Here is a 24,987-nt window from a genome sequence, read left to right as displayed (position 1 = left end):
CTATGGAGGATGAAGAAGGGAGGAGAGAGACAAAAGAATATAAATATATATTAGTTTTTTTTTATTTTTTTCTTTATTTATTAAAACACTTTTTAATTAAATAGGTAAATTGACCAATTTGCCCTCATGTGCAAGGCACATGACCTGACTTAACGAGAAAATCTAACCGGGTTAGGCGAAAAGGACAAACGATGTTGGATTTTGAAACATAAAGGATAAAAAAGATCAATTTTGAAGATGATGGACCACGAGTGAAATTTGGGTGAAAGATAAAGGACAATTTCTGTAATTCTGTCTATTGATATTGCCTTTATATATAGTATTTGTTGTTTTATCACAAGTATTCAAATTGTCATCCAATGTAAACGAATTTAGAAAAATTTCTACTGTTACCATGAATAATACAACGTATAATGTTCATGAGAAAAAGCTGGGCATCGAAGGAACAAAACAACCTTAGAAAAATATTGTTCTTTACTATTTTCTACTTGTTTTTTATATTTCTACCTGATTGAAGAATCTTCAATTAGTACTCTACTTTTAATTTCATGACTATTTTATAACCCACTTGTCAATCTGGTTTTTCTATAATACGGATTATTTATATTGGATGACAATTCGTATTCATGTATTGAAGTATGTTTGTGTAAGAACACAATCTCTTCAAAATTTTAAAGGCAATTTAGATTGAAATAATAGGTCTTCGTACAGTTGTATTTTCATGTACCAAAGTACCAAACATGAAATACTACTCGTTTAACTGCTTCATATTGCATGTCTATAATAGAGTTTCATGTTTTATGTACCAAGAAAAAATGATAAAGCCTAACCTACTAATTTTAGTTATTTAAGAAAAAATTAAAAAATTACTTGTACTTTTTCTTTAATCATGCTTAATCGTGTATTAAACAGGCCAGACAAAGATATTTGATGTAGCTAGTTGTAACCAACACAAGATGTTTGGTGTAAAATGCCTTTACTTGCGTATAGTACTTGGGTTGATGACCATGCCCCAATTCATATGCTATTTGATCTAATGGTTTTGGTTGTAGATTTGTAGGTCCAGTATTTTTTTTAACCATATTTAACAATATGAATGAAACCTTTGATGATATAAAAATCATTGCTTTTTATAGCAAACATATGTGTCCAAGTAGTACGATTATTGTCACAAACAATATCTCTTTCTTGAATTGATAGCAAATCAGAACAATCAACAAAGATTTAAACGAACTTTATTAACAGAAAGTTTTACACCACCGATTGAACCAACTACACAAACTTAGATCATCATAATGATCTTAACGAAGCTACAAAACTCTCAAGAGAACAGATCTAATTACCAATGAAGTAGATGTTTAATCAGAGAGAAAACAAGAGAGACCGTGGAAAAAATATGAAAACGTATCTCCAAAACTTCCAATATCACCTGATTAATCCTTATGTAACCATAACATCAGATAGGCCAATAATGGGCCAGAACTCCAAGCCCAACAGCAGAACTCCAAGCCCAGCAGTATATCCATCAATTCGTTTAAACAGCAAGCACATACACGAATAAAACCAAGAAAATATTATTATCTAAATATTGAATTGTATGAAGCCTTATAACCAACCTTTTAACACTCCCCCACAATTCAATATTTGAAAACATCAAACATGCCCAACCGACTGCATATATTATTATGAGAGTTAGGAAACAAACCTTTAGTGAAAATGTCAGCCAGTTGATCTTTAGACTTGGTTTTCAGAACCTTAATCATACCAGAAGCAATCTTCTCTCTTAGATAAAACAAATCAACTTCAAAATGTTTGGTACGACCATGAAACACAGGATTTTCACTAATTGAAATAGCTGCCGAGTTGTCACAATACAGCTTCACAGGCAACTCAACATTCACATGCAACTCTTTCATCAAATTTGATATCCAAATAATCTCGCTTAATGCAGCACACATAGCCCGATATTCAGCCTCTGCTGAAGATCTGGATATTGTGCTTTGTTTTTTACTTCTCCAAACAACCAAAGAACTTCCCACAAATACACACAGCCCAGTCACAGACTTTCTGCTATCCAAACACTTAGCCCAGTCTGAATCAGCAAAGACAGTTATTTTTGACAAATCCCTTTTACTTATCATCACACCAGAACCAGGACTTTGTTTCAAATACCTCAGCAGCCTAAGTGCAATACTCAAGTGAGCCTGTGTAGGCTTATGCATATATTGACTAAGAAATTGAACAGAATATGAAATGTCTGGCCTAGTGTGTGACAAGTAAATGAGCTTCCCAACTAGTTTTTGATAATTTGTTATATTTTTTAACTCAACATCATTATTTTTACACAGCAAATTCACAGAATGACTATGTTCAATAGGCACACTGACTGGTTTTGACCCAGTAAGTCCATACTCAGCCAACAATTCTAAACAATACTTTCTTTGTGATAGACAAACACCTTTGTCAGACCTAAACACCTCAATACCAAGAAAATATTTTAATAAACCTAAGTCCTTAATCATAAACTTGGATTTTAACAAGGTTTTCACAGACTCAACTGTAATTAAACAATTACCAGTGATGACAATGTCATCAACATACACAAGTAAGACAACTAGCACACTTTCATTACTTAGAATAAACATAGAATAATCACTTTTACTTTGCACAAAACCAATTTCTAACAAGACACCCACAAGCTTTTCATTCCACATTCTAGGTGCTTGTTTTAAACCATATAAAGACTTTTTAAGTTTACATACTTTAATTTCATCTTTAGAAAAATAACCCTCAGGCAGTTTCATATAAACCTCCTCGTTTAATTCACCATACAAAAAAGCATTATTTATATCTAGTTGAAATAATGGCCAATCATTATTAACAGCAAGATTTAACACGCATCTAACAGTACCATTTTTACAACCGGTGAGAAGGTCTCATCAAAATCAATTCCTTCTCTTTGATTAAAACCTTTAGCTACCAATCTAGCTTTATATCTATCTATTTCTCCTGTTGACCTATACTTTATTTTATATACCCATTTACAACCAATGGGTTTCCTATCACTCGGTAAGTCAACCAATTCCCAAGTATTATTTCTAAGTAATGCCTCCATTTCATTATTCATGGCATCAACCCAATTCTTATCCCCAATTGCCTCTTTAAACAACTTAGGTTCCACACTTTTGTTTAAAGAAGACACGAAACAAAAATTTTCTTTGGACAAATTAGAATAGTTAACAACCTTTTCCAAACCATATCTAACCCTCTCTTCTATCATATAATCTTCTAACCTTTTAGGTAAATTAGAACTCCTTGTGGACTTTCTAACAGTTGTTTGGTTAATTGGTTCACTAGGGTCATGATTTCCCTCAGATAAGTTTGTATTTTCAACATGTATAAGATTTAGATCTACCCCACTAGAGCTACCTACCTCAGTCCTTGGTTCCTCATTAACCGAAGATCCTAAGTTATCAGGGGCAACTCTAGGTTGCTGATCAACAATCCTAATTTGTGATCCAGACCTCTCTTCATCATTGGGAGTATTAGCACTTTTCGGAAAACTTGGCCCAATGTCATCATACAAATCAAAAAAATTAAGATGGTTAACAAAAATATTTGTATTAAAATCAATATCTTTTAGTAAAGAACTATCTTTAAAAGGGTATACAGTTTCGTAAAACTTTACATCTCTTGAATACAAAACTTGTTTTGACTCTAAACTCCATAACTTATAACCCTTTTTATTAAAAGAATATCCTATAAAAATACATTTCTCAGCTATTTTTTCAAATTTATTTGTATTATTTAAAATAGTATTATAACATAAACAACCAAAGTTTCTCAAGTGCTTAAGAGAGGGTCTAAAACCAAACAACTGTTCATAAGGAGTCTTACCATTTAACACAGAGGTCGAAGTCCTGTTTATCAAATAAGTAGCAGTTAATATACACTCAGGCCAAAAATTAAGAGGAACGCCTCCTTCAAATAAAAGTGACCTTGCAACATTTAACAAATGTCTATGCTTTCTCTCAGCTATACCATTCTGTTGTGGTGTATGAACACATGTAGTTTGATGAATAATTCCATTTTGTCTAAAAAAATTTTGAACACTAGTGTTAAGGAACTCAGTTCCATTATCACTCCTAAATTTTTTAACAGAAACTTCAAATTGTGTTTTAACCATATTAACAAAAGTTTCAATGTTATAAAACACTTCTGTTTTATCTTTAACTAAATACACCCAAATAGCTCGAGAGAAATCATCAACAACTGTTAGGAAATACCTATAACCTTCTTTACTCTTCACCCTATATGGGCCCCAAGTATCAAGATGAACCAATTCCCCTATATAACTAGACTTATGATCACTTAAAGGAAATGGTTCTCTATGTTGTTTTGCTTTGTGACACACATCACAAGGCAAATTATGGTTAACAGTTTTAATATTCAATCACTTTTAAGAGCTTCTAAAACTTGACTAGCAGGATGGCCTAGTCTAGTATGCCAAATACTAGATTTATCAATACCATTAAAACACACCTTAAAGTTCTTAGAGTTATCACCACATAAATATAGACCATCAATTTGACTACCAGTCACCAGGGTTCTCTTTGTGGTTGAGTCCTGAAGAAGGCAGTTACTTGAATTAAAGATAACATCCAATTTATTATTACTAGTCAACTTGTAGACAGACAACAGATTAACACAATACTCAAGAACAACAAACACATCTTGTAGAATTACTTCATCACAAAGTTTTATATTACCAATCTTAGTTACATAAGCATTTGACCCATTAGGATGTTTAACACAATATTGAATTCTGAAACATCTATTGGGTCAATTAACCACCTATCACTCATAACCATATGTTGATTTGCACCAGAATCTATTACCCAACCAGAATTAGAATTATTTGAATTTAAACTACTAAAATAGAAAATATTTTTTGAAAAACAACAAACATTATTACCTCCACAGTTTCCTCCATGATGTCCCTCTTCATTTTTACCATTTAAAAGTCCCAACAACCTGCTCACTTGATCAGGTGTAAGAGAACTAGAAGTAGAGTTAGAAGAAGGACCACTTTTACTAGTAATACCATTATTTGAGGTAACAGATTTTTGATATCCTTTAGGCCTAGGACCTTGGGGATATCCAACAATTTCAAAACACCTTTCAATAGTGTGTCCAATTTTATTACAGTGTAAACACTTAAGGTTTGGATTTGGTCCACGAACAAACTTACTTTTATAATCATACTGATTTACTTTAGACACAAATCCTACATTTTGACCTTGAGTTTTGGAACTAAGGTTTGAATTCCTATGTGATTCCTCTCTAGAAATGATTGAATATGCAACTTTTACACTAGGAAGTGGTTCACGAGTTAACAAATTTGTCCTAACGGGTTGATAAACATCATCTAGACCCATAAGAAACTGCATCAATTTTGTAAGTGTGTTAAAATCATTAAACCCTTTAGAGGCTTGACAAGAACATGAGGGTAATTGCACCATTGTATCAAATTGTTTCCATAAAGAATTAAGTTTGTGATAATATTCAGAAACAGTTGAACCATTTTGACTTAATAGATTTATTTTTTGATACATATTAAAAACTACTGAACCATCTATTTTTTCATAAGTTTCCCTCAAGTCTTGCCAAACTTCAGATGCAAGTTTGGAATAAACCTGACCAACATACAACTCTTCACTCATAGAATTTAGAATCCAAGTTAACACAATAGAATTACACCTTTCCCGCCGATTTTTTAGAACCTCATTCTCATTCGGTTTTTCACAAGTTCCATTCACAAACCCTAACTTGTTTTTAACTTGTAAAGCTAGTTTCATAGCATTAGCCCACATAGAGTAATTTTCAGTCCCTTTTAGTTTAAAATTTATCAAAGTTAGAGTATTACAATCACTTGCATGAAGATATAAAGGGTTACTAACATCTAACTTGCATATTAGAGTATCACTATCATTCTCATCACCCATTATCACGATTTTATCAAGCAACTATGACTGAAAAAGATGATCAAATAAGCACACGCACAGAAAACAAAAACTGATCAGAGCCGGGTATTCACACCATTCAATGATGGTAGATCAAGGATTAATCAGTTTTGTATATGCAATCACACAAAGATTATACTACCAAACAATGATGCACATTTATTCCTAATATGCCTAATGCACAAATCAAAACCAGGCATTAATCTTCTGGCATCAACAAGAAATGCCTAATGCAGCCCTAACAACAAACTGAATCCAAATAGTAAGAAACGATCTCACCAAATTAGTTGCTGTAAAGAAAGTCGTGAAAAAATCTCGCTACAAGAGGCGCCTCTCCTTCAGTAGCTGTAATCAGATCGATGAGAACAAGTCGACCAAGAAAGAACCAATAACGTACCGTTTAGGGCTTCAGATTTGAAAACCCTAAATAACACCCGAAACAAATTCAAGTGGAAGAGCAACCCTTAATGCTCTGATACCATGTCACAAACAATATCTCCTTCTTGAATTGATAGCAAATCAGAACAATCAACAAAGATTTAAACGAACTTTATTAACAGAAAGTTTTACACCACCGATTGAACCAACTACACAAACTTAGATCATCATAATGATCTTAACGAAGCTACAAAACTCTCAAGAGAACAGATCTAATTACCAATGAAGTAGATGTTTAATCAGAGAGAAAACAAGAGAGACCGTGGAAAAAATATGAAAACGTATCTCCTCCAATATCACCTGATCAATCCTTATGTAACCATAACATCAGATAGGCCAATAATGGGCCATAACTCCAAGCCCAGTTAACTCCAAGCCCAGCAGAACTCCAAGCCCAGCAGTATATCCATCAGTTCGTTTAAACAACAAACACATACACGAATAAAACCAAGAAAATATTATTATCTAAATATTGAATTGTATGAAGCCTTATAACCAACCTTTTAACAATTATAGTCATGTGCTATAAGATTATATCTATACCCATCATAAGTAACAGTCCTTTGTAAGACCCCATATGTCAATTAAGTTAAAAATCTATGGAGTTTGTCTATGACTGTTAGGAGAGTGTAGCCGATGGTGTCTAGCCTTTTGGCGTATTTTAGAATGGTCAAGTTGATCAATGTGATTAGAAAGAACATTCAATTGTGTGAGTTTATACAAAGGTAAATAACCAAAATATAATGATTTGTGGATTTTGGACAAATTCAATGGAAAACAGTTTATTTAAATGAAGAAGATGCAAGCCTTTGATAAACCCATCAAGAACTAGCAACCTTATTATTAAAGGAACAGATAAAAGGTATCAGAAATTGAAACAATCCCTTTAGTGCCTCTGCATAGTCCAGGAACATATAAAAGGTTTTGTTTGAGTTGAGGTACAGGTAAAATAGTAGTATATGAGAATTGGAAATTGATTTGGACTGTTCCAGGCTTGACTGAAGGTTGTGTTTGAGTTTTGGTACAAGTAAAATATTAGCACTTGAGAATTGGAAAGTGACTTGGAGACTATTGTGAGTATTGACCACTCGAAATGATAATGTAAGCTAGTTTTTTAAGCAATCAAGTATTAGAAAATATACTTTCATTATGACACATATGATCGCTTGCACATGTGTCTATGATCCATTTAATGGGAACCTGTGAAGAGTTACAACCCCTGCAAAGTTTGCACAACTAATAGGCTTGTTCAATATTAGTCTTATGCAACAACTGAAACAGAACATTATATTGATATGTAGTTAAACAGACTTTCGTATGAAATGTTGTGAGAAAATATCACTGCTTTGTGAAATTGGATCTTTATCGTCAACCAGAGCATTTGCAGCAAATCGTTTAGGCTTGGTAAAATTATACTATTTTGAAAAGCCGATGATTCTATTACATGTGCTAGATATATGCCATGTCTTCTTACAATTAGTTCAAACCATAAACCTCTTATTCTCATATTTACTATTTTTTTTATTTAATTGAAGAATGAATATTCATATTATGGAAATACAAAAAATTGAAGAATGAATATTCATTCGTAGAGTCAGATGACATGTAAACATTAGAGTGAATTGAATGAGAAAAGTATAAGTTTGAATAAATGAAGAAGAGACTCATCATCAACACGCTATCTTTAATTGAATAATAAGCAAAACTTAGCCCAGCCAAGAATTTGTATTATTGTTTTGCTAATCACAAGATGCACCATAGGTACAAGCAGGAACTAGGAAGTATTGAGTTCATCCCAATTGCATTATACTCATCATCCCCTTGCGTTATTTCACAAAGATTCTTTCGCAGCTCGTACAATTTGGCTTCATATGCTTGAACACATCGATTGCTCAATTCAATCTAGAGTTGAGAGCAGTTTGAACATTAATGTCTCTAGATAACCACATTAATAGGTGCAATTTGAATACACTTTATTTCATATTAACTATTTACTAATGCATTAATATTATTACAAATATATTTCGTTTTATTCGTAGTGAAGAAAACGAGCATAAATAATGCAACTAAGCTTTAATATAAACAGTGATTAAAGTTTAAATTTTAATGTTAGATATACGTTAATATAAATTAAATTACTTAATCTAAATCATGACCTTCTTTGTTTAAACGTATCCATTTGCTGAAGGTATATACTAAAATGATTTTGTTTCACAGAAAGCATTTCTATAACAAATGGGCTTACATACAGATGGGCTCAAGGTTGGTTTAAAGGACAAAAAAAAGCATTGGGCTAAAATTAAATCATGTGGGCTCATGCTCGAATGATGGGCAACGTGACAACAAGACACGAAGGAGAAGTTGGTGGGAATTAAAAGTAAGAGAACGAGGTTCCTCAAACTCGGGGTCGAACGGCTTGCTGTGCCCGAGATCGAGACGACAAAAAAGAAAAGGCAAGTTTTAACATTTAGTTTATAATGTTAATGAAGAATTATATACTATAGGGTTAGATTGAAATAAGAAATTTTGTTTTCTTAGGAAAGAAGGCATTTTGGTCAATTACTTATATCTTAAAAACCCACTTGAATCTTCTTCAACCTCCTACATACCAAAAACCCAAATATCAACAAAACACCACCATCCACAGCCACCACTCAACTGTCTGTCGCCGCCACCACCACCATGTGTTTCGCCATCGCCGCTCGCACCAACGTCCTACTCGCTGGAAAAATGCACACAACCATCGTCGCAATTCCGCTCGCCGGAAAAACGGACATTGTCGCCGGAAAAACGCACCCAACCACCACCACACCCACCTCTCGCTCTCCGCACCAACCACTAATATCCACCATCTTTATCCGCCTCATGCTCCTCGGAAAAGAGACATGCAACGAGCTCCAGTTGTTTTGATGGTGGTTCCGCTGCTGGAAAAACGTAATCGCCGGCGTTGACCTGTAGCGATGACGGTGGTGTTGAATGGTGGAATGGTGGGTTGGTGGTGAAACGATAGTGGCTATGTCTAGTGGTGTTCATGAGGTTTGAGATAGGTGTGTGGTATGAGAGAAGATAACCAGAATTTGAAAAACACAATGGAAATCATTTTCTTAAAACACAATTGACTAAAACACAATGGACTAAAAACAAAAAACATTATAAAATTGATTAAAACACAATAATGAAATATCACTATCTTAAAACACAATTGTGTTTTTATCAAAAAAACGCTATGTAAAAACACAATTTGGTAAAATACAATAACAAAAACTTATAACACAATGTATAAAAAACCCGCTAGTTTGTCTTTTTATTTTTTTTATTACAATATGGTACTCATATTAAAGATAAAAAAAATCCTCGTTATTATGATGATTTTCTTTTTTTTTTATAAATGATATATTAAAAAAATTATTGACATTTTAAAACGATGAGGGTAATGGACATGTGCCTTGCATGTGAAAAGAGAAAGTTAACAAATGTGTTTTTCCTATTATACACTTCCTCTTAAATAACACATAATTTCATCCATAAACTAATCTCAACCCTCCATACTCAAAATCAACGGACAAAATTACTTCTTATTCTTTCTACAAAAATTATATTTTCTATTATAACCTAACCCTTGTAAGTATATATAAAATCTTGAAGACAATTGGTTCATTCATAGGTCCATGACTTTCCGTATCAGTTGTGGGTTTTCTCCTAGGTGTGTGGGTTGGCCGGGCCACCACGCTATGTTTTTTTTTCAAGCGGAAGAGCGATCCATTTATTAGGGAGATCCCGAATATCCATGTGTTTGCTCTTAATATAATACTCTATTATTGTTATTATTGACTAAAATTTTGTTGTGATCATAAACGGAGTAGACTTTGTGGTAGCAATATGTATTCAACGTAGTTTTATCATCTGTGTTTGATAATTTAAGGTTTGGAAGACAACATATCTTATCTAGATTTATATTTATGAGATGTAAGTGATTGTTTTTTAATCATTAATTTATAATAACGAGGTTAAGTGAATTTACGCAGCATATGTTTGTAATTGTCTAAACAACACCCTAGTACGAGTCCCTATTTGGTTTCGTATCGTTAAGTAACTCGATCAGATTCTTTAGTGCGACTATTTGCTTAACAAACTATTGAACAAAGTTATGTCTGTGTAACTTTTCAATTATGTATATTAACTAGGGTATACATTGTCTTTCTAAACTTGTACCCCCAGGTGTGATAATCTTTTTATTAATCGGAATCTATTTGCCCCAAGTTACGATGAATAGGATTTGTGGAAACATTGAGGTCACCATTTATAAAAGCATTCTTTGCAGACAACAATCAATATTGTTTTTTTCCACGATCCAAATCTAGTCTCGTCAAAAGAGGATACAAGAATCATCCTAAGATCATCAAAGGAGCGAAGAAAACATGAACTAGATGCATCAACTACACTATTAGCAGTACGCCAGTATTAGCTTGGGCTGCCATGATTATTTAATGAACTTTAGGGATCAAAAAAGATGATTTTTGAAGAAGATGAGAGCAATATAAGGAATGAAAATCTGATTGAAAAGAACTTGTTGCTCAGCTAATTACAAGCCCGATTCTTATATACAAGTGATAAACATTAACAACTTTCAAAACTTTTAAAACTTACAATTTAACTATATAATCCGTTTCGGAGGCTTTATGCAGTCAATTATTACTATAATAAATGTGAAATTTTATGACGCAAGGCTGCTATTGGTTCAAGTGGCGGACAACAGTAGATAGCGTCACCCTAATTTTGATTTATTTTTTATTTTCTTTCTGGAATCATAACGAACCTAATAAAAGCCAAGAAGATTCGCATCGATTCACCGTCGTAATGCCCAGAACTAGCAACGCTTGGGTTTTACTATGCCCAAGTTTTACCTCACAAGAAATCTTACATCACACAGCGAAACCTATATGACGACACTATAGGTTATGTTAGCCTTTTGTTTCTGGCCACCCTATAGCGACCACAAGCCATAGCAATATGTTAGGCAGGAGTGGTAAAAATATTGGGCACCGTGTGAAAACCCTATACTGACGACCTGTTGTCACTAAATACATTTAGGTAGCGTTTGGTATGCAGGAATGACAGTAGGAATGGAATGATTCATTACGTGGGAATGAAAAAAGTGGTGTTTGGTTGCTCAATAGAATGGAATCATCCATTACACATGGAATCCCATTCCATCAAAACCATTTCTTCCCACCACATTCTTTTTTTTTATTTCATTCCTCATTCACCATACGTTTCCTCAACAACACCACCACTTAACAACCACCACCACCACTACCATCGGCACCACCAACAACTCCGCCGACACCACCACCGCCGCCACCACTGTCGCCACCGCCACCATCATTTTCGTCGCCGGAGCTACCACCGTCGCCACTGTAGGGATTTTTTTTTTTGGGTTAGAAAGTATTTTGAGATATGAGTGTTTTTATTATTTTTATTTCACTTCACCAATTTTTTTGGATACCAAACAATAAAAATTAATAATTGATTTCATTCCTATAGGTTAACCAAACAAGACAAAGAAATGGTAATGATCAATTTCATTCCCTTGTCAATTCCATTCCTTCTCCTATTTCATTCCTCCTTTATTCCATTACCTCCAACCAAACATACCCTTATTTTTCTTTAGTTTCAAAGTGACGAAATAGAAGATCATTCTTAATTAGTTTGGTTTGGTTGATGAATTTTAAAAACATTAAAAATATGTCTATATTGAGATTAATTAAAGGTTTATTGGATTTTAATAATTTCTATTGACTGGTATTGACCGATAATAATCTATATTCATTTTATCACTACTGACGGTCCCAAATTTAAAAAAGTTGGCCCCCAATGGTCCGCCGTTAAAAATGACTTAACGGCGTTATACATTTTTCCGAATTTCAAACAAATATTTTAGGGCTTTTGATCGGAATGAGGATACGAGTCGATTGGTGTAAAACTTTGTTCTAAACGGTGCTCCAAAACGATGAAACAATGCTTCAATTCGGGTGTTTGAACTTACAATTAACAAAAATCAAGTCGTCTGAATCACCGTTTCGAGCTAAGTTTTACATCAATCGACTCGTATTCTCCTTCCGATCAAAAGCGCTAAAACATTAGTTTGAAATTCGGAAAAAAGTATATCGCCGTTGAGTCATTTTTAACGGCGGACCATTGGGGGCCAACTTTTTTAAATTTGGGATCGCCAGTGGTGATAAAATGAATAGGGATTATTACCGACCAACACCAGTCAATAGGGATTATTAAAATCCAATAAACCTTAATGAAATTATGTACTTTTACAGTTTGGTCATTATTAATAGTCATCGATTTATAGTCTTGTTATTATTGTTGATGTCGATGAACCTGAAAAATAAAACGAAAATTAACTTAAACCCTTTAGCGACGAGCCATGACAACCAGCTAGCGCCAACTTGTCGTCGCTATAGATCAACTCTATAGCAATGATCGTTTAGAGAGTGACACGTAGGCGAGGATATCGTTTGAGGGGGCAAAGTTTTTGACTTATCAGATAACTTTCCTAGTATGATATTAGTTTTTCTCAGTTTGTTCAATCATAACTTTGTGGTTTTGTCATAATACATTACATGTCTAAGAACTCTCTACCTAATATATAGATAAGAATAATAGAATAATAAAATATAGATAAATGACGACTATAAGTATTTTTTTATGTACAATAAGATCGAGCTCTCAAATATATACGGACTTAAATCGTCTCACAATATTTCCAGGTTTATTTTATAATTCTATATAGTTTTAGGTGAGAGGATATGATAAAAGAAGGCATCGAATTGATCCATATATTCAAATGTCACGAGTATTGATCCATATATACATCATAAACATAATTTATTAGAAAATGGTACAATAATTAGAGACATACTTGACGACATTTTTAACAGTATAATTTGATAATTTAGATTTCAGCTTCTTTATATTACGTAATACTTTTGTTTAGAATGTGTATTTTGAATTCACATACTTCGCTGACAATGCTTCAATTTTGGAGGTATTGAAGGTTGCTTCTCAAAATGGATCTCCTGTCATCATATTGACCTATATAATCATATTTTATTAAATTCAATACAAAATAGAAACAATTTTAATTCTATATCCATTATGAGCACCCACAACTTGCACAACATCCCGAGGTTCTCGAGGACAGGGCTGTTTAAAAAGCTCGAGGCTTGAAGGTCGGACTCGTGGCTCGCTTGATAAAAGCTCGAATAAAACTAGCTATAAAAAGTTTATTTGAAACATCTTAAGCTTATTTGGATCATTTTTGTAACCGAGCCAAAATCGACCCAGGCTCGGTTCGTTGGCTCAATCTTAAGCTCATTTAACATTAAAATCGAGCTAGAGCCTAGTTAAGTTGCATCGTTTAGTTTCGAGCCCGAGCTCAAAACCACTCTGGCTCGACTCGTGAACAGCCCTACCCGAGGATGTGGCGTATGCAAACGGAAGGCTGGTGGACGAGCTGGGTTGTGGAGCCAAAGTTAATCTGGCAAGTTGGTTTGTCTATGCAAACCGTGGAGCGGACAAACAGGGGTCATCTCTCTCACAGACACACGCACACACACACATACATACACATATACAAATTTTTTAATGGGATTTGTGAAGGTTTTGTGTTATGAAAGAAAACAGAGATTTTTGAGAAAAATTGTAACATCCCGAAATTTCAAAGGTAATATTAATTATATTACTTATTAATAGATGGGAAGTTTACTCGGGTTATCAGGAAATAAATAAAAGAATAGGAGTTGGTATGGGTCGGGCTAGTGTCGGGTAATGGAAGTGGGTTATGGACTTGGGTTAATTGAGATAGGTTAAATGAGAATGGGATTTCAGGGATATAAATACCCCCAAAATCCCAAAATATCTCATTTTCTCACCAAACTCCCTAACACACACTCCTTACACCCTCAAAACACACACATTCTAACCGATCTAGATTCGAAGCCGAGACCCGAGATTTGTTGATGGATCTGAGTTGGTAAGGTAAGAACTAATCTAACAAAGCTATTATTACTGAAAATGGTTATGATTGGATGGGTTAACCGGACCCGAAACCCAACTGCCCAAATCGGACCCCTAAAACGTCGATTTTAGGCCGATTTGATGGTTGGGGTTTGTAGGCGCCGATCATACGGTTCCGTGGGTACCAAAATCGAGTTATTTGGCTAAGAAACGAAGGAGTTATGGGCAAACAGATCTGCAGCGCGACAACTTCGCCTGCAAGATCAAGTTCGCCTGATGAACTTCGCCTTCAAGCGTAACTTCGCCTTCAAGCGTAACTTCGCCTAAGGTATAACTTCGCCTACGGCCAAGTTCGCCTAAGGTATAACTTCGCCTGAAGCCAAGTTCGCCTAAGGTTTAACTTCGCCTGAAGCCAAGTTCGCCTAAGGTATAACTTCGCCTGAAGCCAAGTTCGCCTAAGGTATAACTTCGCCTGAAGCCAAGTTCGCCTAAGGTTTAACTTCGCCTGAAGCCAAGTTCGCCTAAGGTATAACTTCGCCTGAAGCCAAGTTCGCCTAAGGTTTAACTTCGCCTGAAGCCAAGTTCGCCTAAGGTTTAACTTCGCCTGAAGTGAAGTTCGTTTATAAAATAAATTAAAAACCTAATGGAAAATGTGTTAAGGCAGTTATCGAAAATAAAATTTTTCCAAGCTGACCTGGCAGCTTAACCCCAGCCAGGGGCTCTGCCCCTTGGACCCCGCTAGGGGCTGCCGCCCCTAGAACCCCGCTACCAGGGGCGCTGCCCCCGGACCCCCGTTCGTTGTGGGTCATATAAAGATAGAAACGCAACATAAGTAGTAGTAGCTAATTGATACGTGTAAATATTATACAGTTAGCCGTGCACAGCTCAAGAGGGGAATAACTATTAACGGAGAGCGTAACAGTATTCAGGTGAGTTTCTAGCCCCATTTATGTGTTATGTTTTCGGGGCTGTGTGCATACTCGATGTGTTGTTAATACATTTATCCTAAGTGATAAGTGTATGCCATATGTGATATATGTGATGGATATGAATGGTTGCTTGTCGGTACGCGAACGATCTTCGGATATTGCGCGTACTGTCAGGTCAAAAATAAAGGTACGAATATTATACATCGAAGATGTATGAACATTTCAAATGAATACTTGTCGGGGCGTGAACGATCTTCGGATATTGCACGTATCGACAAGAGGTATGGTTGTTAAATGACTGATGTAAAGTACGCCTAGGGTGTTCTTATGCTATGATGTAATTATTGTATATGTGAAGTAGGTGTATACAGGTACACGAATGGTATGTGAGTTCTACGTTCGACATAGTAAGTTAGGATGGCAAATCCCTCTAGCTTTTGTCGGACATAGACTCGGCTGGTGATGGCGTAGTTAAGGACTGCGGGCCTTATACGTAAAGTAGATGATAGATGTAAACGTAGTTAAGGACTGCGGGCCTTATACGTAAAGTAGATGATATATGTAAACGTAGATAGGGACGGTGGGCCTTATACGTGTTACAGATAATAGACGACAACGTAGTTAAGGACTGCGGACCTTATACGTATTATAGATAGGCATCAGCATAGGAAAGGACTGTGGACCTTATACGTGCTGTAGTTGTATTGTGGTAGCATAGGGGAGGACTGCGGACCTCGTACGTGCTATGGTTTAGGTTGCAACATAGGGGAGGACTGTGGACCTTGTACGTGTTGTGGATGTAGGATGGTATAGGGAAGGACAGCGGACCTTGCACGTACCATAAAGGGTGAACATAGGTAAGGACTGCGGACCTTTGTACGTGTTCACGACCTTGAGTACAGGTATAGACGGTGAACTATGAACGTACTCTCGGTAGACTGAGGATAGTGATTGTAGATATGTATGTATGTATGGTAGCAAGTATGTAAGTAGAACAGAAGGGTAACTAGTAAAGTATGGATATGTATCTACGGATATGTATGTATGTGTATGTATTGTATGGCGTTCGATTAACTAGAACTCACTCAGCGTAGCTGACTTTTAGTATGCACGCAGGTGAGCTGATTACAGAGTTAGCATGAGGATGACACACGGCATGGATTGAACGGCTGGCATCTGAAGAAAGAAGTAAAGATGTTTTAAATATAAAGTTTTGTGTTATGGTATCAAAGAAAAGGTTTAACGTTTTGTAACAAATGATTGATGTTTTATATTCCGCGAAAAGTTTTAATAAACTCTGATTTGAAGAACTGTGTTTATGAGTAAATCCGACGCTAAAGTAGGGTTACCGGGTTCGGGGCCTTACAAAAATTTGGAATCTAATGTGACGCTATGTGATGGTCTGTGAAGGTCCAACGCTGTGGTTGCTTATACTTATTTTACATTCGTGTATATTGAATAAGGCCTTCATCATTTTAACTTTTCAACGTCTTCGGTTTGTAAACACATAAATGGCTGCTTATACTTATTTTACAAATTTTTTAATGAGATTTGTGAAGGTTTGGTGTTGTAAAAGAAAGTAGAAATTTTTGAGAAAAATTTGGAATCTAATATGACGCAATTTGATGGTATGTGAAGATCCAGTGTTGTGGCTGCTTATACTTATTTTACATTCGTGTATATTGAATAAGTTATTCATATTTTTAACTTTTCAAGGTCTTCAATTTGTAAACACACAAATGGCTAAACCTATTTTGGTTCGAAAGAAAAAAATAAACAACTAAACCTATTATTTGCAGAAAAGAAAAGGGATTTTTACATATTTCTATTCTTACACATTTGAAATTACATATTTCTCCAAAATACAAATTTTTAATACAAAATGTACAATGCTTTTTAAGCATGGTTTAAAAAAATATGTAATTTCAAAGTCTAGGAAGAGGAAATATGTAAATGCCCCAAAAGAAAAAAACTTAATTACCAATCGATTTTTTATAATATCCAAATTATAAACTTGGCCCATACTATTGTTTCACTTTCTATAGTTCTTGTTTTTTTTAACCGTTTTGTTTGGTACCATGAAAATTTCAATTGTTATAATTACATCTTAAACATCATAAATCAAGCTATTTTGTAAATACAAAGCAAATGCTTCTCAAAAAGAATTTTATGCAAGAATTTATGGTTTTCGGTTTCAATATGTGCGGGTTTATCACTCCTCAACATCTTGTTTCACAATTCACACGTTTTTAAATGCATGCAAGTTAGGCTTGGTGGTTTTTACACGAATACAAATTAATATTGGCTTTGTATACAATTTGAACAATTCAAGCCGTCAACTTGAAACCTAACATTCGACACGATTGACACCCTTTAGATGTATCTTAGCTAGGTCGATGTATCAAAATGCAAATTAAAACTTGAAAGCACATAATTCATGGAACTCTCGCTGGTTTCTCTTACTCTCATGTTAGATCAATAGTTGTAAGGATTATTGGTTATAAACTTCTAATCCTAGCACATGCAGTCAGCAGTACTCTTGAGTCTTGATGTTTGGTTTGTAATTGCGTTACTAAAAATAGTAATAAACTTTAAAAACCTTTTAACATATTTTTGATGAGTTGTAATGCATTTAACCCGTTTTTTAATCTATATTTTCCTAATAAATTGAAATAAGTATTATTAAGTAAATTATTCGCAATTTTCAACCATAAATTTAAACCAAGACTCGATCTTGAATATTTAATTAGAGTGATCAGGAAGGTTTGTCTTGTCCTGGGATGTTTTAGTTTTCTTTTCTCAACTCTTCCCATTTCCAAGGGATTCGCACTCTGTAAATTTTGATTAATAAGTTCAGCATTATTATAAAAAAAATCAGCATTATTAATAATATTAAAACACACACACACACAAATTTTCTTAAGGTGGCACCATAGTAATTAAAAGGAAAATAGGAAGAAGTTAGGCAAGTGTGGTTGTCCATCATATTCCAAGCCTTTCATGTGGTCTTCACAAGATCCCTTTAAGAAGACACTATCAAATTTAATACTTTTAATTCATTTATTTCTTGAAACAATGTAGTATAAAAATAAAAAACCTCATTTGTTTGGGTAAATTTTTTTAAAGAGAATTAACTTCTTTTAAAATAAACTATATGAAAAACAGGACACCTTGAGCTTTATAATTTGAGGTCATTATATTACTTTTTTTTTACTAATTAGTATATATGATACGATTCTTATAACTTTAGTTGGCTTTGATTACTTCTTGTTTGTGTTCATTTTTTAAGAAAATGAGCATGTGTGCGTTTGTGTTCGTTCATTAAAGAATGAACGAACGCTTTATGAACGAACATAACTGAACATATATCAATGAATATAATTGAGTTAAAACTAGTTAAAAAATTAATGTAAAAAACAATGTGCTTGACCTAAAAAGTTATAAAACTTTTAGACTAAATTGTAATGGACCAAAATTTTTTAAATGAATATATTAATGAAGGGTTATTATAACCTAACCCTATTAATGAATGTAAATTATTGAAGTTAAGCAAACATAAACCAACGAGCGCCATCTCCACTTTGGTGGGATGGTAAAGGCTTAGGCCTTTGGGTGAGAGGTCCAGGGTTCGATCCCTGGCAATGGCGGTTTATTGTAAATAGTAGGAGGCAAGCTTAAACATTCAAAAAAAAATAAAAATAAAAAAAATAAACCAACGAGCGCCATCTCCACTTTGGTGGGATGGTAAAGGCTTAGGCCTTTGGGTGAGAGGTCCAGGGTTCGATCCCTGGCAATGGCGGTTTATTGTAAATAATAGGAGGCAAGCTTAAACATTCAAAAAAAATATATAAAAAAAAAAATAAACCAACGAGCATAGATCAAAGTAAACGAACGAACATAAATGCATTTATAAATTGAAATAACATAACAAATGTTCATGAACATAAATGAACGTACGAGCTAGACGTGTGCTTATGTTCGTTTGTTTAACTAAATGCACAAATGTTTTTGTTTAAGCTCGTTGGTTTAATTATTAAATAAATGGACAAAGGAATTTTCCGCTAAAAAGTTCATGAAATATTGAATGAACACTCAATTCATTTACAAATATAGACTTGAATAGCTTAAACTCTGTTACTGAAAATGAATGAAATTTGGTAGTTGTAACAATTAATCCTATTCAAAGTCAGCAACTTATACTTATGAAATTATCTATTGCATTTTACATTAACAATTTACATAATCTAATATTAATACTGATTATATAAATCTATATATATGTGTGTACCAGTCAAAACCTGGAAAGCAGCCTCTTTTTCAAGTTATACACCTAAGTCCTCTTTTATTTATAAAAATATTAATAGTACAAGTCTATTTATTTAATTATATGATTTTAAATTATTTATTTTGGAGTATGGGATAAACTATTTCAAATTTCTGTAGATTATCAAACTGGAATCAATTGCAGTCGAGTTAAGACAAACAATGCTTAAGCAGAGTCAACTCTATTCATGGACCCTACTTAGATTAATAATTAAAAATATAAACAAAAATAAAAACAGTGGTCAAAGAGAAAACACTCAAAACTTAGGTACCAAAATTGCAATCATATGTAGGTATGGAACCCAATAGCTTTCAGCGTGATAGACGTTTTCAATTATATATTTGCATGACTTGCATAAGTACTGTTTACTATATAATTGTGTAAATACTCGATTAATTCGTTTCACTAAATAGGGATACACTATATAAAAATAGATCGGGCCTATGGACTCGACATTAAAACTCTAATACTATATTGGAATATAGAACGGAATCTAAATTATACGTGATATATATTTTCCTCCAGAAGTTTCTCATCAAAGCTGCATTAAAAATACGACATATAAAATATGCATGCAAATTAAATAAACAAGTTTAAATTATCGTTATTAAAAATATGGCCTATGATTGTTCAGTGAGATTATAATACTGATTACTGATCCACAGTTGATTGTTGTTGTTTTCAACCTCTTCATGCCACCACATCCAATTCATTATTTTTCTGTCACCATCGTTTTTTATATATATGGAGGAGGTTTTATATGTATTCATGGATGACTATGTCAAAATGACAAAAAGCTTTTACACACATCAATTTTAAAACAATTCATGACCTTTGACCCATGCAATGTGAAGATGACATTGTAACGAATAAAGCCTATATAATTAGTCGATCAAGATCGCGAATCAATTCAACGTCATTGATTAAAATGCTAGCGTCACGATTAATATGTCAACTATATACCATTTTTTGAATGATGATGAAGTGAAACATTTGAGGATCAATTATTAGCTAGTGAATGTTGCAACCATAATTTGCGATGATTATTGATCGGTACAATGTTTAATGTGAACACCAAGCTTGGACAGGTAAATACTCGTTTGTTTAGTAGTGTCTAAGTATAACTTTTAAAAACTCAATTAAATTTGCTTGTAGGCCATTGAATTCACCGCTACGACTTGCCAAATACATACCAGCTTTTATATATCATGGAACATTAATTTGTTGAATTTTATCTCCAAGGTTGTTTCTTCAAGTACACGAAAAGAGAGAGAAAGTATATGCATCATGAAAATCATTATTGACTAATCATGAAAATCATTGGAAAGTACATGTCATAAAATATATCAAATGGTTAGTTAATATGCCATTATTGACTAATAACAAGGGGGAATGTCTTTAGACTGAGGGGTGTGGGGCTTCAACGGGGGCGCTAGAGCCCCTCCGCTCGCGCCCCCAGGCGCTAACACCACACCACCAGGGCGCTAGCGGGGCGCTAACGCGAAAAACAATGCAGGCGTGAGCCGGTTAGCGAGAGAAGAGAGAGGGCTGCACAACTTTTGATGATTTTTTAACCGTTGGGAGCCGAACAAACCAAAAAAAAAAAAATATTTTTCCTATATAATTATACCCCATTTCACCCATTTTTATACCAAAACTTCAAACCTTCACCCAAAATCAATTCATCTTCTCAACTTTTTTTAAAAAAATGGCTGGAAATTGGTTCCCAAACCTTGATTCAGATTATCTTGACGATGATTTATGGTCGTCACCGCACCAACCGATGTTTTATTCGGAGCCGCAAGAATCATCCGGCTTTCAACCATCCAACACACAACCGTCTCCTAACTTTGTTGTTCCGGAGACACAAGAATCACACGGTGAAGCTACGGGACCAAAAAGACGCGTCCACCGGAAAAAACAAGTTGCAACGGACGGGTCGGGACCGGCTTCGACTCCGAGGACGAAACGGAAAGCCACTCCGTGGTCATCGGATGAGAAGGAAGCCTTGTGTCGGGCTTGGATAGTCATTTCTGAGGATCGGCGTTGCGGTAATTGTTTTAACGTTTTTAAAAATGATTTTTAATAAAAAAGTTAAATAAAAAAGTTAAATGGAAATCTAATTTATTTAGTCATTTTGCAGCCGACTACCAAAAGAGCAAGATTTTTTGGACAAAAGTTAGGGAGACGTTCTACATGCTCGTTGGGAGTACAGAGCGGAACGCCGATATGATTTCGGGTCGGTGGTCCGAAATCAGAAAATTTGTCGGCTTGTTTACTAATCTTTTCAACAGGAACAGCGGTCGTATGAGACCAAGTGGCAGTGATGATTTGGCGGTTTACAATTTCACGGTCGAAGAGTGGAAGCAGTAGTGTTTGCGGAGGTATGGGATGGTGAAGACGTGGGACGATTTAAAGTTGTGGGAGAGGTTGAAAAGGTGTTCCAAGTGAGTTAAGCTGGTGGCGCCGGACTTTGATGCGGAAGTAAGGCCGAAACGGACTAAAACTAGTTCGTCTGGAGCGTATAGCACTTCAACCGGGTCGGATTGCCGCGTTGGATTCGACCTAAACATTGCGGAGGAGGAAACGTCTTCACCGCCGAGGAGGTGGCCATTGGGAAGGGACGCCAAGGGGAAAAAACCGGCTGAGGGGGAAGCCGTAAACATCGCCAATCTTGTTGAATCCCTCAATAAATTCAACAAAACCATGGAGGTGGTCTCTTATGACAAAAAGGAAAAAAGTCGAATGAGAGATTTGGACTTTCTTACTAGAGACTTCAGTAACCTAAATCCGGTCGATCAAATGCTAATGGAAAAGCAAAAGGAACGTATCCGAAAGAGGTTGATCGAAGAAGACCAAGCCGAAGAATAAGAAGAATGTTTTTTTTAGTACTTTAATTTTTATTTTATTTTTAGATATTAATGTGTTTTTTTTATTAATGTGTGTTTTTTTTAATAATTTATGAGTTTTTTTAATAATACGTTGTTTGAATATATTTATAAAAAAATAAAAAAAAAAATTCGCTGGAGCCCCTCCACACTAGGGTCAGGGGTTTCAACGGGGGCTCCAACACCCCCTTATCCAGTTTCTCTCTCTGCCACACGTCATAATATTATTGGTTAGAGCCCCCATTAAAGCCCCCCACACCCCTCAGCCTTACATACCAATTTGAAATTTCAGAGAGATGCATTGATCTAACATTAATCAAAATTTGATTGCTTAATCATGCAAAAAAAAAAAAACCGTACGTTGTTGATCGTGTATCTGATAAGGCTGAGGGGTGTGGGGCGCTAACCTGGGCGCGATAGCCCCTCCGCTCGCGCCTCGGGGCGCTAACCCCACACCACCCGGGGCGCGAGCGGGGCGCGAGCGCGGAAATCCAGGCAGGCGTGAGCTTGGTCGCGGGAGAAGAGAGAGAAATAGCCGTTGGGAAGTGAGAAAATAGCCGTTGGGATTTATAAAAATTAAAAAAAAAATTATTTTTTACCTAAATAATACCCCATTTCATCTATAAAATACCCCATTTCACCCATATTAATCACCACAACTTCAAAATAAAACCCAAAATCAACCCATCTTCCCAATTTTTTTTTAAAAAATAATGTCGTCGTACTCGTCTGATTCCGACTCCTCCGAAGAGGATGATTTGCTTCTTCATGTAGGGGGAGTTTTGACCGCAACCGTGGTCGATCTCTTGCAAAATCAAGCCCATCAACCTCGACTCCCGAGGGTTAGAGCACCACCTCGTGATCGTGATCGATCGGGTGCTAACGATACTTTGTTTAGGCATTATTTTAGCCCTCAACCGGTATATGAGGAGTCGGATTTTCGAACTCGTTTCCGAATGAGCAGACAATTGTTCATGCGTATAGCAAGTGATTTAGAGGCACGGTATCCCTTTTTTCAACAAAGGGAGGATGCTAGGGGTCTCCCTGGTTTTACCCCTCTTCAAAAATGCACGGCTGCTATCCGTCAATTAGCGTACGGCATCTCGTCGGACGCTTTGGATGAGTATTTACAGATGTCGAAAAGGGTTGCACGTGAATCCCTTCATTTTTTCTGCCAAGGTAAAAAACATTAATTTTACTTTTTATTAAATATTTATTACATTTTTTAATATATATTATACGTAGGAGTCATATCGACTTACGCTCGGAGATATCTGCGTAAACCTACAATGTATGACATCCAACGCTTATATGAGGTGCACGCAGAAAAACATGGTTTTCCTGGGATGCTAGGTAGCATCGATTGTACGCATGTTGGATGGGCTATGTGTCCAACGGCCTGGCGAGGTCAGTTCCACCGTGGTGATCATGAAGGGCCGACCCTTATACTTGAGGCGGCGGTGTCACAGGATCTTTGGTTTTGGCATGCTTTTTTTGGTGTTGCTGGGTCAAATAACGACCTTAATGTTATCGATCAGTCAAATTTGATCAACGACCTTATCGACGGGGTTGAACCACCTCAATCTTTTGTTGCAAATGGAGAACTCTTCAAGTACGGGTACTATCTGGTCGATGGTATTTACAACGAATGGGCTTTGTTAGTTCAAGCTTTTACAGATCCAATCGCCGACAAACGGAAGTATTTTACGAAGAAGCAAGAGTCTGCTAGAAAAGATATTGAAAAAGCTTTTGGAGCTATAAAAAAACAATATTATGTTCTGGCGAACCCGATACGTTATTGGACTCGGGAGAGGATAACGGACGTCGTCTACACGTGTCTGATCCTACACAACATGACGTTAGAAGACGAGGGCAAAGCTATCTGCCAAAACTACCAAGGTGACATTCCGCCACAACCGTCCACAATCAGTGATCAACAAAGACTTCATAACATAGCAAATATCAAGAGCCGTGAGATACACGGGGATCTTCGACATGAGTTGGTTGAACATTTGTGGGCGAGGCGACCCGATGATCTTGTATTAGATTAGTGTTATTATTAAGTATTATTGTTTGTTTAATTTTTAGTATGTTTTTTTTTTTGTAATTTGAATTTTAAAAAAATGTGTGTTTTTTTAAATAATTTATGAGTTTTTTTAATAATACGTTTTTTTAATACATTTATAAAAAAATAAAAAAAAAAATCCGCTGGAGCCCCTCCACACCAGGGCCAGGGGCTCCAGCGGGGGCTCCAACACCCCCCTTATCCAGTTTCTCTCTCTGCCACACGTCACAATATTATTGGCTGGAGCCCCCACTCGCGCCCCCGTTAGAGCCCCCCACACCCCTCAGCCTAA

The sequence above is a fragment of the Bidens hawaiensis genome, unplaced genomic scaffold, assembly GCF_021521415.1.
Source record: "Bidens hawaiensis isolate Kalapana, Puna unplaced genomic scaffold, B.hawaiensis_p1.1 tig00046658_1, whole genome shotgun sequence".
NCBI lineage: Eukaryota > Viridiplantae > Streptophyta > Magnoliopsida > Asterales > Asteraceae > Bidens > Bidens hawaiensis.
Note: the sequence above shows the minus strand (reverse complement) of the source record.